Genomic DNA, 13,630 nt, shown 5'->3' on the forward strand with positions numbered 1-13,630 from the left:
TGTCCTAAGAATCTTTGGTGTTCTGTTTGTCTTTCACTTCTTCCTAACTCCTGAAAGCCAGTAATGTTTTCACACTCTCCATAGTTTTCTCTTTTTCAAAATGTCAGATAGTTGGAATAATATAGTGTATCACCTTTACAGATTGGTTTCTTTCGTTTAGTAATATGCATTTAAGTTTCCACCATGTATTTTCGTGACTTGGTAGCTTATTTCTTTTTAGCCTTGTATAATGTTTAATTGTCTGGATGTACCTTGGTTAATTCATTCAACTACTGAAGAATATTTTAGTTCCATCCAAGTTTAGGGGATTATGAACAAACCAGCCATAAACATCTGTGTGCAGGTTTTTGTGTAAGCCTACGTTTTCAACTCCTTTGCATCAGTGCCAGCAAGTGCAATTGCTGGATTATATTGAGAGTCTGTGTAAACCTTTCTTCTGAACTTGCTGTACTAGTTTGCCTTCTTAACAGCAGTGACTGAGGGCTGCTGCTGTTCTATACTTGCAGCACCACTTGCTGCTGTTAATTGTTCTGGAATTAAGTCATTCTAATAAGTGTATAGTGTTGTCTCATTATCTTAATTTCCATTTTCTTGATAACATATGATATACAATATCTTCTATATACCCAGTGTCATTTCTATATCTTTGGTGAGGTGTCTGTTAAGGAGATGCACCCATTAATATATATATATATATATACACATATATAATGTAATATAATGTATAAAATAAATATGCTATATATTTATATACATATAATTGATATGTAACACACACATTTATCTATCAGAAAGAGAAACTGCCACCTGCTGGCTCACTGTCCAGATGTCTTCAAAGGGCTCAGCCAGAGCTATGAGTGTAGGGACCCAATTACATGAATATCATCATCACTACGCCCAAGGTCTACATTATCAGATGGCTAGTGGGTATTGAACATGGGCACTCCAGTATGTGAAAAATTTGCCCCTGCCTCTTGTTTTTGCCCTTTCAAAGTAGCTAGCTGTTGTTAGGAAGATGAAAAGACTTAGTTCTTCATATTCTTGGAAGCAAATAATTTTCTCATCCTATTCTCCTTGTAATATAGGAACATAAAATAATATTTAGAACTTTGGAAAAATGAGTAACTACAAATAGCTCAACTGAACTTGTCACAATGATTCTGGTGTGCTTTTTTTTGTCATATTTTAAAAATAGTGAATAAAGCTTCAGTAAAATAATAGAGCAATAGTGGAAAAAAAACTGCAGGGCAGAGCAGTAAAATGTGTGCTAGTATCATGGGTGCAATAAGTATATTTTGAAGTGGTTTTTATATAGACATATAAGTAACAGTAGGGGGTGTGTTACATCTGTTTTAGAACTTCTCTCTTAAGCAACTGCCCTTGAGAGAGGTAACACTCTCATAGCACCAGAAAATGCCTGAATTATTGGTTCCCTACTAGAATTTTCTTAAGACAATTTGTATAATATGTGCTTCTAATCTATATGGGCTCTTTGCCCTTAAAATAACTAAAGCAATATTGATTTGTGTTCTGAACATGACCCAAGATTTATATGACATCCTAAAAAAATTGTGTCTCAGATATAGATATAGTTGATCTGTAAGTTATATACTGAAGTAGCTGTTTTAAATTGAAAACTATTTTAAACAATTTTAAACATAATAGTTTTGTTTATGTAAAGGAACACTTTTTATTTTTTGATCGTTAGAGTACTAAGCCATATGAAAAGCACAGTTTTACAGTTAATATAATCATTGTTGCCCAAGTGCAAGATTTGAATAAGTCAGATGCACTCATATTGTTTGTGCTTGTATAAATGTTTCTCAGCAAATTTCACTCCATTTCAGTGTTCCTAAGTCTCATAAAATATGATGCACAAACTATAGAAATATATCAAAGCAGGTGGGTGTCCAGATAGATATGTTACTAGAATGCAGTATGATTCATCATACAGTCTAGTTTTTCAAAAATGAGAGATGAGGAGTGTAGGTTGAAACTAGTTCTGTAATCCTATAGCTACAAATACATTACTTAACAGGGAAAAGACTCCTGCGAGTAGGAATATCATGTCGGAGAGCTTGTTGTGGGATGAGGTACATAATAACAACATTAATTTGGACCTGCTACATTTAAATATGGTTAAAGGTGTCAAAGAATAAGTATTTTTTTTTCTGGTAAGCAAGGTTTATTTAGAAGCATTGCTTATTTTTGTTTTCCCCGTTTAATAAAAGATCAAGGGTATCTGCCATGGTTTCGGATTCCTATGAAATCTTGTCCTAGTGGTGGTAACACCTTAAGGGATTTATTTCTGTTGTTGTAACATCATGTACTCTATGCATTGCACCTGTTCATACAGAGTATATTGCATTGTGATATTTGTACAGCTAGATGCTTCAAATAAGAAACCAATCTGCCTTCTTCTAGAGTACCAGCCAATTAGTTACTTAATTAAACTTAATTCTGTTTTTGTCTGCAGTTTTATATATGGTCTGGATTTATCTACTGATAGTGATTTGTTTGCAGTTATCAGTTTTGCCTGAAATCAGTTTTCCTTTTGTGTGGAGTCTGTTTCTTGCAGAGCCTCTTTAAAGGCTGCTCTGACTTTAAAATCGTATTAGGCTTTTGTCAGAGCAGATTTGTTGACATTCTTCTCCCATTAAAAAATAAATTTAAAAGAGTGCAGAAATAAGCTATGCATTTCACTATTTCCTGCTAATATGCAAAAAATGTATTTATGATAATTACATGTACTGTGTGCCAGAACTGAAACAATACATTCCTCATAATGGAGCATAAATAAAGAAGGTGGAGCCAGCTGCTCTTAAACTGTTTATTTGCGAAGCAGTAATGATATAGAGAATATACCTTTGTCACTCTGTTAGTCTGGCAGAACTGAACCTGTTGCTGCATTAGACGAGTTGCGTTTTGCTGGATAGGGGAAGGAGGGCTGTCTGCTGTCTGGTAGGAGGGCTTTGTCTGTGCCTTTCTCTCTGTTTCTTTCTGTTTTTCTTTCTTTCTCTCTCTTCTCCTCTCCTCTCCCCTCTCACTCGCTTGCTGTGTCTCTGCCTTTCTCTCTCTCTCTGAACCCCCTCCCTCTCTTGCTCTCTCTTCCCGTCTCTGTGGTTTGTAAGGTAGGTTGCAGTGTGTGTATATACACAACATCAAGAGCAGGAAAATGGACTCATTAGGGAGGCAGGCAGTCATTACCACTCACACTGTACTTCCAGGGAGACACCGATTATGAGAAGAGAAACTCAGCGCTGGGGAAGAAGGTAGGGCAGACAACTTTCCTAAAAAAAAATCCTGCTTCCTCAAATCCCCTTCTCTCTTTCATCTTCTTTAGCCCCCAGTGTTTTTATTCTTTCTTCCTTGCATTTTAATTTCCAGACTTAAGTTTGACACAGCTAGTGCTAGCTTAAAATTTGGAGCATGTGTAGAGGAGGCCAAACCTCTACTAATTTCCACTAATTTTCTTACTACTTATTTAAGGGTGTATTCCTGCGATTCAGTTTTATTACTTTAAAAACAATTATAAACAAAACTATTTTTCCCCCTCAGGAAAGTACCAAATAAATCAGAATCTTTCACTCCTTTAAAACAGACCCCTCCGTGTGTTTGGCTCTTTGCTTTTCTTGTCTGTTTATGTAATTCCATCTGTCTGTCTATATATCATGTTGTCCTTATTTATTGCTAACTGGGTTTTGTCAGTTATTTGCCAGTGAGTTTTAGCTGCAGTGCCAGTAGTAGATATTACTAAACTGAGTCTTGTTCTTTGTTTTGCCTTGAAGTTTAAAGTCCATATTTACAGTTTAAATCCTGGAAACAGGTAGAATACTTTTGTCAGAATATTTATTTGATGGCATTGGACATACAGTGAGGAGTCATTGCTGAGGGAGGGTAAGAAACAAATAATTATTTTTAGCATAACAGAAATGTTGCTTCTGGGGATATATTTTGAGAAGAAAAAAAGGTACTCTGCTTTCTAACTTTATTTTGCAGATGGACTTGCACATGTGTGGGATATTACTATGGTTAGTAAGAATACAAACTTTCTGAACAAGCAGTTTTTATCCTAGGACAGTTTTCTTTTAGTGTGTGACTGTTTATTTATGCTTGGGTAGGGAGGAGAGGGGGGCTGGCCATCTTTTACAAAGTGGAAGCTATGAAGTGTATCAGGCCATCTTGCAAAACAACTGTAAGTATTCATTTAACATTTTGGGGACCATAAATAATGTATGTGTTACTTCAAATTCAGTTTCGAGGAGCTTTCTCTCCTCACTATTTCTTTTTTTATTCTTTTCCACAGGAAAAGTTACATTTCAAAATAGGTGACATTGTTAAAGAGTTTTCCCAGAATGGTATTCTTGGAAATTCAAAGGAGTAGTTAAATAAGGTCCGTTTGAAATAGGTTTTTTAATGGAGTTTTATTCAGTTATGTCGAAAAGCAAAGCTGCTATTCAACTTGGTAAGAATTAAGTCAGAGAAAGACACAAATGTTTTCGGCATATACATGAGCAGTGACAGAAAATGGATGCTGGTCCGTAGAGATCTTTGATAATAACAATCACCTTTTTGTGATAAATTATTTATTTAATAGAAGTGGCAGACTTTTTTTTTTCTTAATTCCATTAGGCCTCTCTGATAGCATAAAGAAGTCCATAAAGCAATATTCTTACCCACCTGGGACACTAGTGCAGATTCCCAAACACATTTTCAAGGTTCAAACCATGTAAAATGTTTATTAAAAATCCATTATTCAAGGATGCTGAACTTTTGCTACTAAATGTCTTTTTTCCTGTGTTTTTTTTTTTAAGAAAGTATATTCTGAGAGTTTTCATTTTCTTTTCATGCCCAAACTGTCTTTTCAGCTTGGAAAGGCCAGTTTCGACCATGAGCAGGACAAATATTGAGTACACTGAATCAGGTCCTGTCAGAGGTTGTTTTCTTCTCCCAAGGTCTAAGGGGAACTGTGAGGGGAGTCTTTTGAAAGTGTATGTTAGCATAGTACTTAGTAAGTGTGTTTCAGACATAATTGCTTCCATTTTAGACTCTAACCCAAAAATTAGTTTGCAAACTTATATGTCAAATGGTGCATGTTTCATGCACCTGTCATTTTCTGTAGTAGTATTGTGTAGTCTATTTCTGTACAGGACGAAAATTCTGCTTTCCCCCCAAGATAAGTCTTTGACTATGTCTTCAACAGCTATTCTCTTTTTTCTGTATAAATGTATGTGTGAAGATGCTTGTGTTGTACATACATGCATTTACATACCATCCTGTAAATGTATGGGTAAAAAAGAATTTTAGACTATTTTTGGATATCATAATTTTAAAATTTTATGCTAAGTAAGTTTGTTGTTATCACAAGTAAAAAAGCATGCATTCAAGAAAAAGTGAGGATTTATTTATAACGTTCTAAAAAGAATAAAGACAAATAAAAATGTAGTCATTTTACGGTTGGTTTCATTTCCAGAATGTGTATATGTTTTCTTTTGCAAAATAATTATTAGCCTTCAAGGGATCTAAATATTTTTAGTATGAAACATAATTTTGGCCTTTTCTGGGAGAGACTGTCACAATCTAAATACAGGAGGTCATTGTAGAGTGTGCAAAAGTAAACTTAAAATCAGTGTGCTCTACTGTATAGGGATTTGGAAAGCTGAAAAGCCTGCATCACAGGAAGGCTATGGTTTGCCAGAAAAATTCATTAATTGGCCTTGCTGGTTATGGTGGGCCTTTCCCGTCAGCACATGAAATATGTCTATTTTGATCCTCACAGTCTTCGTCCGGTCACAGTGTGTTTCATTTTAATGTTGGAGCAGACAGTTATCTAACACACCCACAGGAGGAAGTGCTCTAAAGCAGTTATTTCATGCTTTGCCATGCCCTGTAGCTAAAACAATTTGTTACTGAGTGACGTGTGTGTGCTTTTAAACTCCTATCCGATGAAAATCAGCTTGATGTCTTTGAAAAGGACGAAAATAGTGGAATTTCAGGCTGTATGATTTAAATGCTAAACACATTCCAGTTTATGGTTAAAATTTATTTTCTTACTTAAAGGAGAAAATCACTCTATCTATTTGTCTATCTATCTATCTATCTGTCTATCTATCTATCTATCTATCTATCTATCTATCTATCTACCTACCTACCTATCTATATATATAATATAAAGACTATGTGGTGTTTTCCTGGATCTTATTTATTATGATTTCAAATATTACAAATGCCTCTTCACATTTTGTCCCCAGAAACCTATTTTTATCAAAAGGGTAACAACTGCATACTTTCCCCTGAAATGTTAACAAATAAATGGCATTCCTGTTTATTTATCTATTTTTGAATTTTAATGATTGGCCCTTGTGCTAATTAACAAGTCCCTGTATTCATAAAATCTGGCACTACATGAATATCCAATTGTGAGATTATCTACACATATTTGGCTTTCTGTAAATATAGAAATATCAGTGGTTGTGTTCATGGACGTGCCCAACCTCGAGTAATAGCTGGTCATACTGCCATGTGTTTCCCTAAGGTCTGGCAAGGTGTTGAAGCAGCATCTGCTCACATTGCTAAGCCATCATGTTCTTTGGCAAAGGAAGACTGATGTTGACATTCCTTGAATGCTGCTAGTTGCAACCTTTTTACCCCCAAGGGTGTCCTCTTGAGTCCAAACATTGATAATGGACCTTAGAGCTGATGTACCTTAGGGACCTCTTCAGCATTGTATCTTAACAATCTTCCTTTTTAATTGAAACTTTACTGGGCTTCTATGAAGGTATAATAGTGTGCCAATCCTTGGCTCCTGAACTAGCAAGGATCCAGGTTATTGGGAGAAATCACTTACCACCCAAAGGAAAATATGAGCGTTTTCATATGTAACCAACATAGAACGTAAAAATTGTCTTAGTTATTAGGAATAGTTTACTCTACATAAAAAAACAATAAACATTAGTGAAAGGGCAAGTGAGTACCTGTAAGAGTTAATATTGTTAGAATGCAAACCCTGAAAATGATTTTTTTCATGTTTTATATGTTAGTTTGTTATATATGATTACTAATCATTATTTATAATGCTACCAGAATCGCGTTTCCTTGTTATACTTTTTATAAATCTTTAAGAAACAAATAGAATCTGTAATTAAGGTGCAAAACCTGTAACATGTTTTCTTGAAGAACCTGTATTTCATTTATTTCAGTTGTTTAGGTCATTTCTAGAATGACTCAAAGGCAGTATCCATACCTTACAAATTCTAAAGAATTACCAGATTTATGTTTTCCTGTTACACAGATATTATATACTTAATCATCAAATAATGTTTATGCCAGCTAAATATATCAAAAATAATTTACCTCTAATTTCTAATTTCAGCATAAGCATGGTTTTGAGATTGTTGGAAAAAATAATGCCATAATGCCATTTATTATCACCATCATGTATATACAGTAACTACAGCAGAAGTTGGAAACAACCTTCAAGGATTTATAAGACAAAAGGACTTTACTTCCACTCTGGCTGTTCAGCTGTAATAATGAATAAGTGGCATACCATTTCTGCACTAAACTGTAGTGAAATTATCTTTTCTTTGTCTTTATAACCTGTCTGCTACTCCAGGATCAAGCATTTTGGTGCTTCTACAGTTAAGTTGAAAATAATCAGCTTGAGGATGTACAGTTAGCTTCGAAGTCAGCTTGAGGGTGTGGAGCTTACCTTTGTGGAACCTTTTTTTTTTTTTTTTAAGATTTACTTATTTTTATTGGAAAGTCAGATATAAAGAGAGGAGGAGAGACAGAGAGGGAAGATCTTCCATCTGTTGATTCACTCCCCAGGTGGCCGCAACGGCTGAAGCTGAGCTGATCTGAAGCCAGGAGCCAGGAGCCTCTTCTGGGTCTCCCATGCAGGTGCAGGGTTCCAAGGATTTGGGCTGTCCTCAACTGATTTCCCCAAGCCACAAGCAGGTAGATGAATGGAAAGTGGGGTTGCTGGGATTAGAGCTAGCATCCATATGGAATCCTGGCACATGCAAGGCAAAGACTTTAGCTGCTAAGCTGCTGTGCTGGGCCCACCTTTGTGGATCTTTTAACACTGAACTGTTTTAACTCCATGGAGGGTGTAAAACAGTTAACCAAGGCAAATGTTGTGTAATTGCTTTAACTTAGTAAAAGTTAGCTACTGACTTCTATTTTTTTAAAGATTTATTTATTTTTATTACAAAGTCAAACATACAGAGAGGAGGAAAGACAGAGAGGAAGATCTTCCCTCCAATGGTTCACTCCCCAAGTGACCACAATGGTTGGAGCTGAGCCAATCCGAAGCCATGAATCGAGCTGTTACAGGTCTCCCACGCAGGTGTAGGATCCCAAGGTTTTGGGCAGTCCTCAGCTGCTTTCCTAGGCCACAAGCAAGGAGCTGGGTGGGAAGCAGGGCCGCCGGGATTAGGACCAGCGCCCACATTGGATCCTGGGCGTTCAAGGTGAGGGCTTTAGCCACTAGCCCACTGTGCCAGGCCCCAGCTACTGACTTCTGTGTGGGAATATTGAGATAAGTATCAAGGACTGAGTTCAGTGACCTGTTTCTTCCCATTTAGAAAGTGAATACATTATTAGTAATTATGATTATTAAGTTTTTACTTCTGAAATTCAGATGGTGATTGCAGTATAGTGTACTTACCTTCTAGGTATTAGAAGTAATTTTGGCACTGAATGCCTTTCTCTTGAGATATGATGAATTTAATGTTCATATTATCTGTTATATATTAACAATAATAAGAACCTATTTGACATTTTTCCATACTGAATCACTGATGTAAGTATTTAAACCGAATGAGCAAACAATTATATAATGAAATGTAGGCGTTTTGAAAATTAAAAAACTGCCCAATAAGCAAACAGTAGAAATGACAATAATTATGAATCATATATATAGTATTATTTTAGTCTTAGGAAAATTGTCCTTTGAGCTGTCTTGAAAATCATAAAATTGAAATTATTTAAAATTCATCTACTTTTCTGAATGCTTTAGTTTTTTAAAATAAATTTCTTTGGATATTTTGGTTTTGGCCTCCCTTAAAATTTTTTCTGTGAATTACTATTGTGATCAAACTGATTTTTTAGTAAAAATTCCTCATACAGAATTCTTTCCAGTGAATGAAACGTAACTGAGGGAAAGTTAAAGAGGGAGGCAAAGTTTGTTCAAGTAACTTAAAACTTAGAGGAAAAATTATTACTAGCAGAAAACTATAAATGTTGTATAGTAAATGATTTTTATTGTTATATGAATGTGTATAGAAACTATATGGATATCATTCTAAATGAAAACACTTTATTTAGACACCAAAGCATTTTAACATTTAAAAAATGTTCCCTTATTTTGTTGGTTAAACAGAAACCAGCCGAATACTGTTGTAATGATGGCTCTGGACATGTGTTCAGATTCTTGCTTCTAAATACTGGATTTACTGAAATTCTTCTTGGTCCAATATATATACTGTTGTTCTGCACATATCTGCTATTGACTCCATTTTAGTCTTTGTACATATTGTTACCTTTGCTATTTGTCAAGAAGTAGTGGAATTATTCTTTTTCTAGTTTTTGAAATCAATAATGAGCTTTATTCCCTCATTTCATTTTTAGAGAAAAGTAAATATTAAGAAGTAAATGGAGATAAGTGAAACAAAGAGTGGGGAGACTGAGTGCGTTTGAATCCTTTCAATGTAGAAGTATAGAGGTCAGTGTTGTGATGTAGTGGGTTAAGTTGCCACTCTGAGTCCTAGCTGCCTTGTTTCTTATCCACCTGGTCCTAAGTACTTGGGAATTCACTATCCTTGTGACAGACTGGGATGGAATTCCTGGCTCCTGTCTTTGAGTTAGTCCAGACCTGGCTAATGTGGTCTTTGGGGAGTGAACTAGTAAATAAAGGAGTCTCCCGCCCCATCCCCATCCCGCGGTCGTCCTGTCCTCCAAATGAATAACTGCATATATCTTGAGAATAAAATTTAGAAATATTATGTATAATGAAAGAAAAAGACTTTCTCCAAGATTTCCAACAAAATCCATTTGATCTATCCATATAGTAGGAGCTTTTCCGTCTGTCAAAAGCAGAGATAACAATTCTTTCTCTTTCCAAGACAGATTCCAGTGTTGCCACCAAAGGGATTCATAGAAGAAAAAGTCAAAACATCTCACATTTCTAGTACATTTCCTGCTAGGTTTTCTTCATACTCTTTGCCCTTTGTTCCTTATGTTTGGATTTCTATCTGATTTTCATAGTTGATGGGCAGATTTCATATGTTTTAATAGGATGCCATCCTAATACAGCATTCCTTAGTACTTGACTCCCAAAGAGCATCAAGACAAGAATCGAAAAAGATGAAGTAATTAATCAATGACTAGTAAATGTGTGTATGTCTATATGGATTTCCGCTCTTAAAGTAAAAAATAATTATGCAAAACTTTCTATTAGTCTAAAATGATTCAGGTTTCAGTTTCGAAACCATTTTTGAATAACAAGTCTTGAACATTTTACCACATTGTCTGCCCATTTGCTATTTTGCTTTCTTACTTATGAGGGTAATTGTTTTTAGTTTAAACAATGCATTATTACATTGAGAACACATCCATGAGTATGAAGATTACTAGGACCTATATATAATATTTTCAGTCATATCATATTAGCATGAAAATATGTTAATAAAAATTTGGGAAATCTATTATTTTCTTAGCATGGTGAGACAAACTCTATTATATAATTAAGAAAAACTTCCTGGGAATCAGGAGGTATTAATTTTGCCAAAAAGTATCCAAAAGTAACTACATTTGGAGGCCTGATTTCTGGATCTACTTTTGTAATTTTGAATAAATTGGAATTTCTCTACTTCTTAGCAGAAAAGCTCCTTTTAAGCTTTTGTCTTATATAACATGCTAATTATCCATGTTTGCATTTTTTCCCTATAAGTTAAAAACTTCTGAGGGGAAGTTTAGTTTGGCAGTGGCAGAAAACAGAAGGAAATTCTGTGGTCTGAGCAAACACACGTGCTATAATTGTGTGATGGCTATTCTCATTTTAAGTAGTTGTCACAATGCATTATAGGGTGTGTTTCAAATTTCAATGAATGATATAAGCCCCAAATTGTCATGTGTCAGACAAACTGTCTTAATTAATAAAAAGTAATTTTTAACTGTGTGAAATGCAGAGTGGTTCCTATGGCTCCACTCTTCCTTACTGGCCACTAGATGGAGAGGTGGTCCTTGTCCATGGCCTTGCCCGTGGTAAAAAGCTTGCTTTTGACTTTCTGTTAGTAAAGCTGTACTGTATGTCTTTGAACGTTTCTGTGAACACAGATGTGACATTTGGAAGAAGCCAACAGAGAATATGTTTCCTTCTATAATGGCGTGATATGATGTTCATGAACTGTGAAATGTTTTGCTGCTCCTTCTTCAGCCACTATGAATGCTGCTAAATTTAGGAGAAACCATTACTACAACTCTGGGTTTTCATTAGTCATAATAAAACCTTTTGCCTCTTTTAAATTTGTTCTTTTTAGATAGGACCCTGCAGTCAGTGTCAGCACGACACTGCCACCTTGTGTCTCTGTTACTGTGAGAGAGCCTGACTCATGAACCTGTGAAAAGGAGGAACAGGATATTTGTAAAATCTTGATAAGTTATTTCAAACTCTGATTTTGCAGTATTATACCAAAGTTGTGTAACGCGGGATGTCATCAAAATGTTCATGGAAAATATTTTATGATAAAATTATGCATGAGTTTAAAATGTGTTGTGGTAAACTTACTCTGTAATTTCACACTTCCTTGAAATTTGTCGAAAACTATCCTCATCTACTTTTGTGTATTTGACAGTTCTCCTCACCCAAGGAAAAGTTAAGGTATGTCTACTTTACTGCTATTGTTGCAGAGATTTGTCTTGAAAAATATTTAAACTTCTATGCAACACAGAAATATATTTAATTTAACTTAGAATTTGGGGATAGAATAGTCAGAGATTATGTGAGATAATTCTTACAAGTTTTATGACCTCAACCCTACCATTTCAATCCTATAAGGTGCTTTTTCCTTCATATTCTCATGGCTACTCTTAAATGCATGCCTTGATGATAATCTCAGTGAATCTTCTAGGCTACTTTTGAACACCTTGAGGGAATAGTCTATGTCTTATTCAGCTGTTGGCTTTCAGCAACTTGTACGATGTTCAATACGCAGGCACTCAGATGCCTGTTTGACTGGTTTATAATGTTCGCAATAATGTATATATGTGTGTTCTGTGTTTTTAGTAATTTTAGAGCTGTTTTCCTCTGGAAAAGAAAAGGTGCTTTGATACATTTTGAAGCATCCTTTTGTAGTTGTCATGTTCAAATGACTTGTTTTTTAGGAGGGATTTGGTTATGAAGAGAGTGTAGTGCTTAATTCTCAAGTGTATATTATAGCTGACTTGGAGTATAGATGCTCTGTTTGCATTGTTTGCTGGATCTCTTCCAATAAGATAGTTAAGTTTTCCAGTTTTGTTTCCTATTCATAAAATGAGTGACCTGAAGGGGAGTCCTTTTGAAAGTTTGTGGACAAAGGAATTAAGTAAGAAGGTTATTATGGTATAAAAGAGTTGGAATCCATGTATAGAACTGCCTTCAAAAGTTTGTGGAAAAAATTTACATAAAAAATTGTGGATTTTTCTCTTTTATGGCAAAAAAAAATTTTAAAAATGGAACTACCATTTTTTGCAGACCTGAAGTGTCTCTGTACCAGTTGATATGAAGGTGCTTTGATTTTGGGTTTTTGTGAGGATTAGACACATTACTCTAGTTCTATTTTGGTTTCATAGTTTTTCATGTACCATGACATCTAGAAATCTAAAATCTGGTAGCCTTTGGAATTACTGTTTGCAGTCAGGTGTATTTTGGAGAAACTGAGCAAAGGGGTCTTTTTTTTTTAAAGAGGTATTTGTTTGTAGACAAGGTAAATAGTATTATAACTGATAGATATTCCGACTTTTTGTTTGCTTTTAGATATTTTTCTTCATTTTTGGTTAGCTGAGCTCTGATTTCCTTTTTTTCCATAAAATAAATAATTTATAATATGTTGAAATAGCAAGATGAACCCATGTATTGGTAAATGACTTGCAATTTAGGAATTCTTTCGTGCTGTTTTGAGTTTCATTTATAATACTTAAAATGAATGCTGAGTTTTCAATTTCACAGAGTTTTGCATGGAATTTAGTTCTGGGTGTTTCAGTGCATGTATCATAGTAATCACCAATGAATTTGGTTTAGGCAAGTTGCTTAACTTTTCAAGTGAGATTTTCTTATTGGTAGAAAGACAGAAATAAGTGTTACCTACCTTACAGAGTTATGGAATTATGGTGAAGATTAAATTGATATAGCTATGAAATTTCCTTATAAATTGTAAAGTTGTATAAAAGTGTTACTGATATGTATTTTCATTAGATTCTAATTGAAAAAGAAATGGACAATAAAAAAAATAAATCAAAGCAAAACAGAACATTTTTAAAAATACCAACCTGAAATTTTGGCATTTCTTATTCAGAATAGTTCCCTGTGGCAGTAAGCGCTCTCAAAATGACTTGAAATTTCAGCGAAATTTCTTATATTTTGATTTAA

General features: G+C 34.7%; 1 protein-coding gene across 5 annotated transcripts in view; it reads left to right on the forward strand.

Annotated features, from left to right (window-relative positions):
- The first annotated feature begins 2,614 nt into the window (after positions 1-2,614).
- Positions 2,615-13,630, forward strand: part of ZBTB20 (zinc finger and BTB domain containing 20) — a 709,762-nt gene continuing 698,746 nt past the window's right edge. For all 5 annotated transcript variants that reach the window (XM_040980442.1, XM_040980441.1, XM_040980439.1 and 2 more), the window contains exon 1: positions 2,615-3,272. The gene's annotated coding sequence lies outside the window, so the exon portion shown is untranslated. The remainder of the gene's footprint in view (positions 3,273-13,630) is intronic.

This window comes from Ochotona curzoniae, unplaced genomic scaffold (genome assembly GCF_017591425.1).
Source record: "Ochotona curzoniae isolate NIBS_2020 unplaced genomic scaffold, NIBS_Ocur_1.0 contig_3498, whole genome shotgun sequence".
NCBI lineage: Eukaryota > Metazoa > Chordata > Mammalia > Lagomorpha > Ochotonidae > Ochotona > Ochotona curzoniae.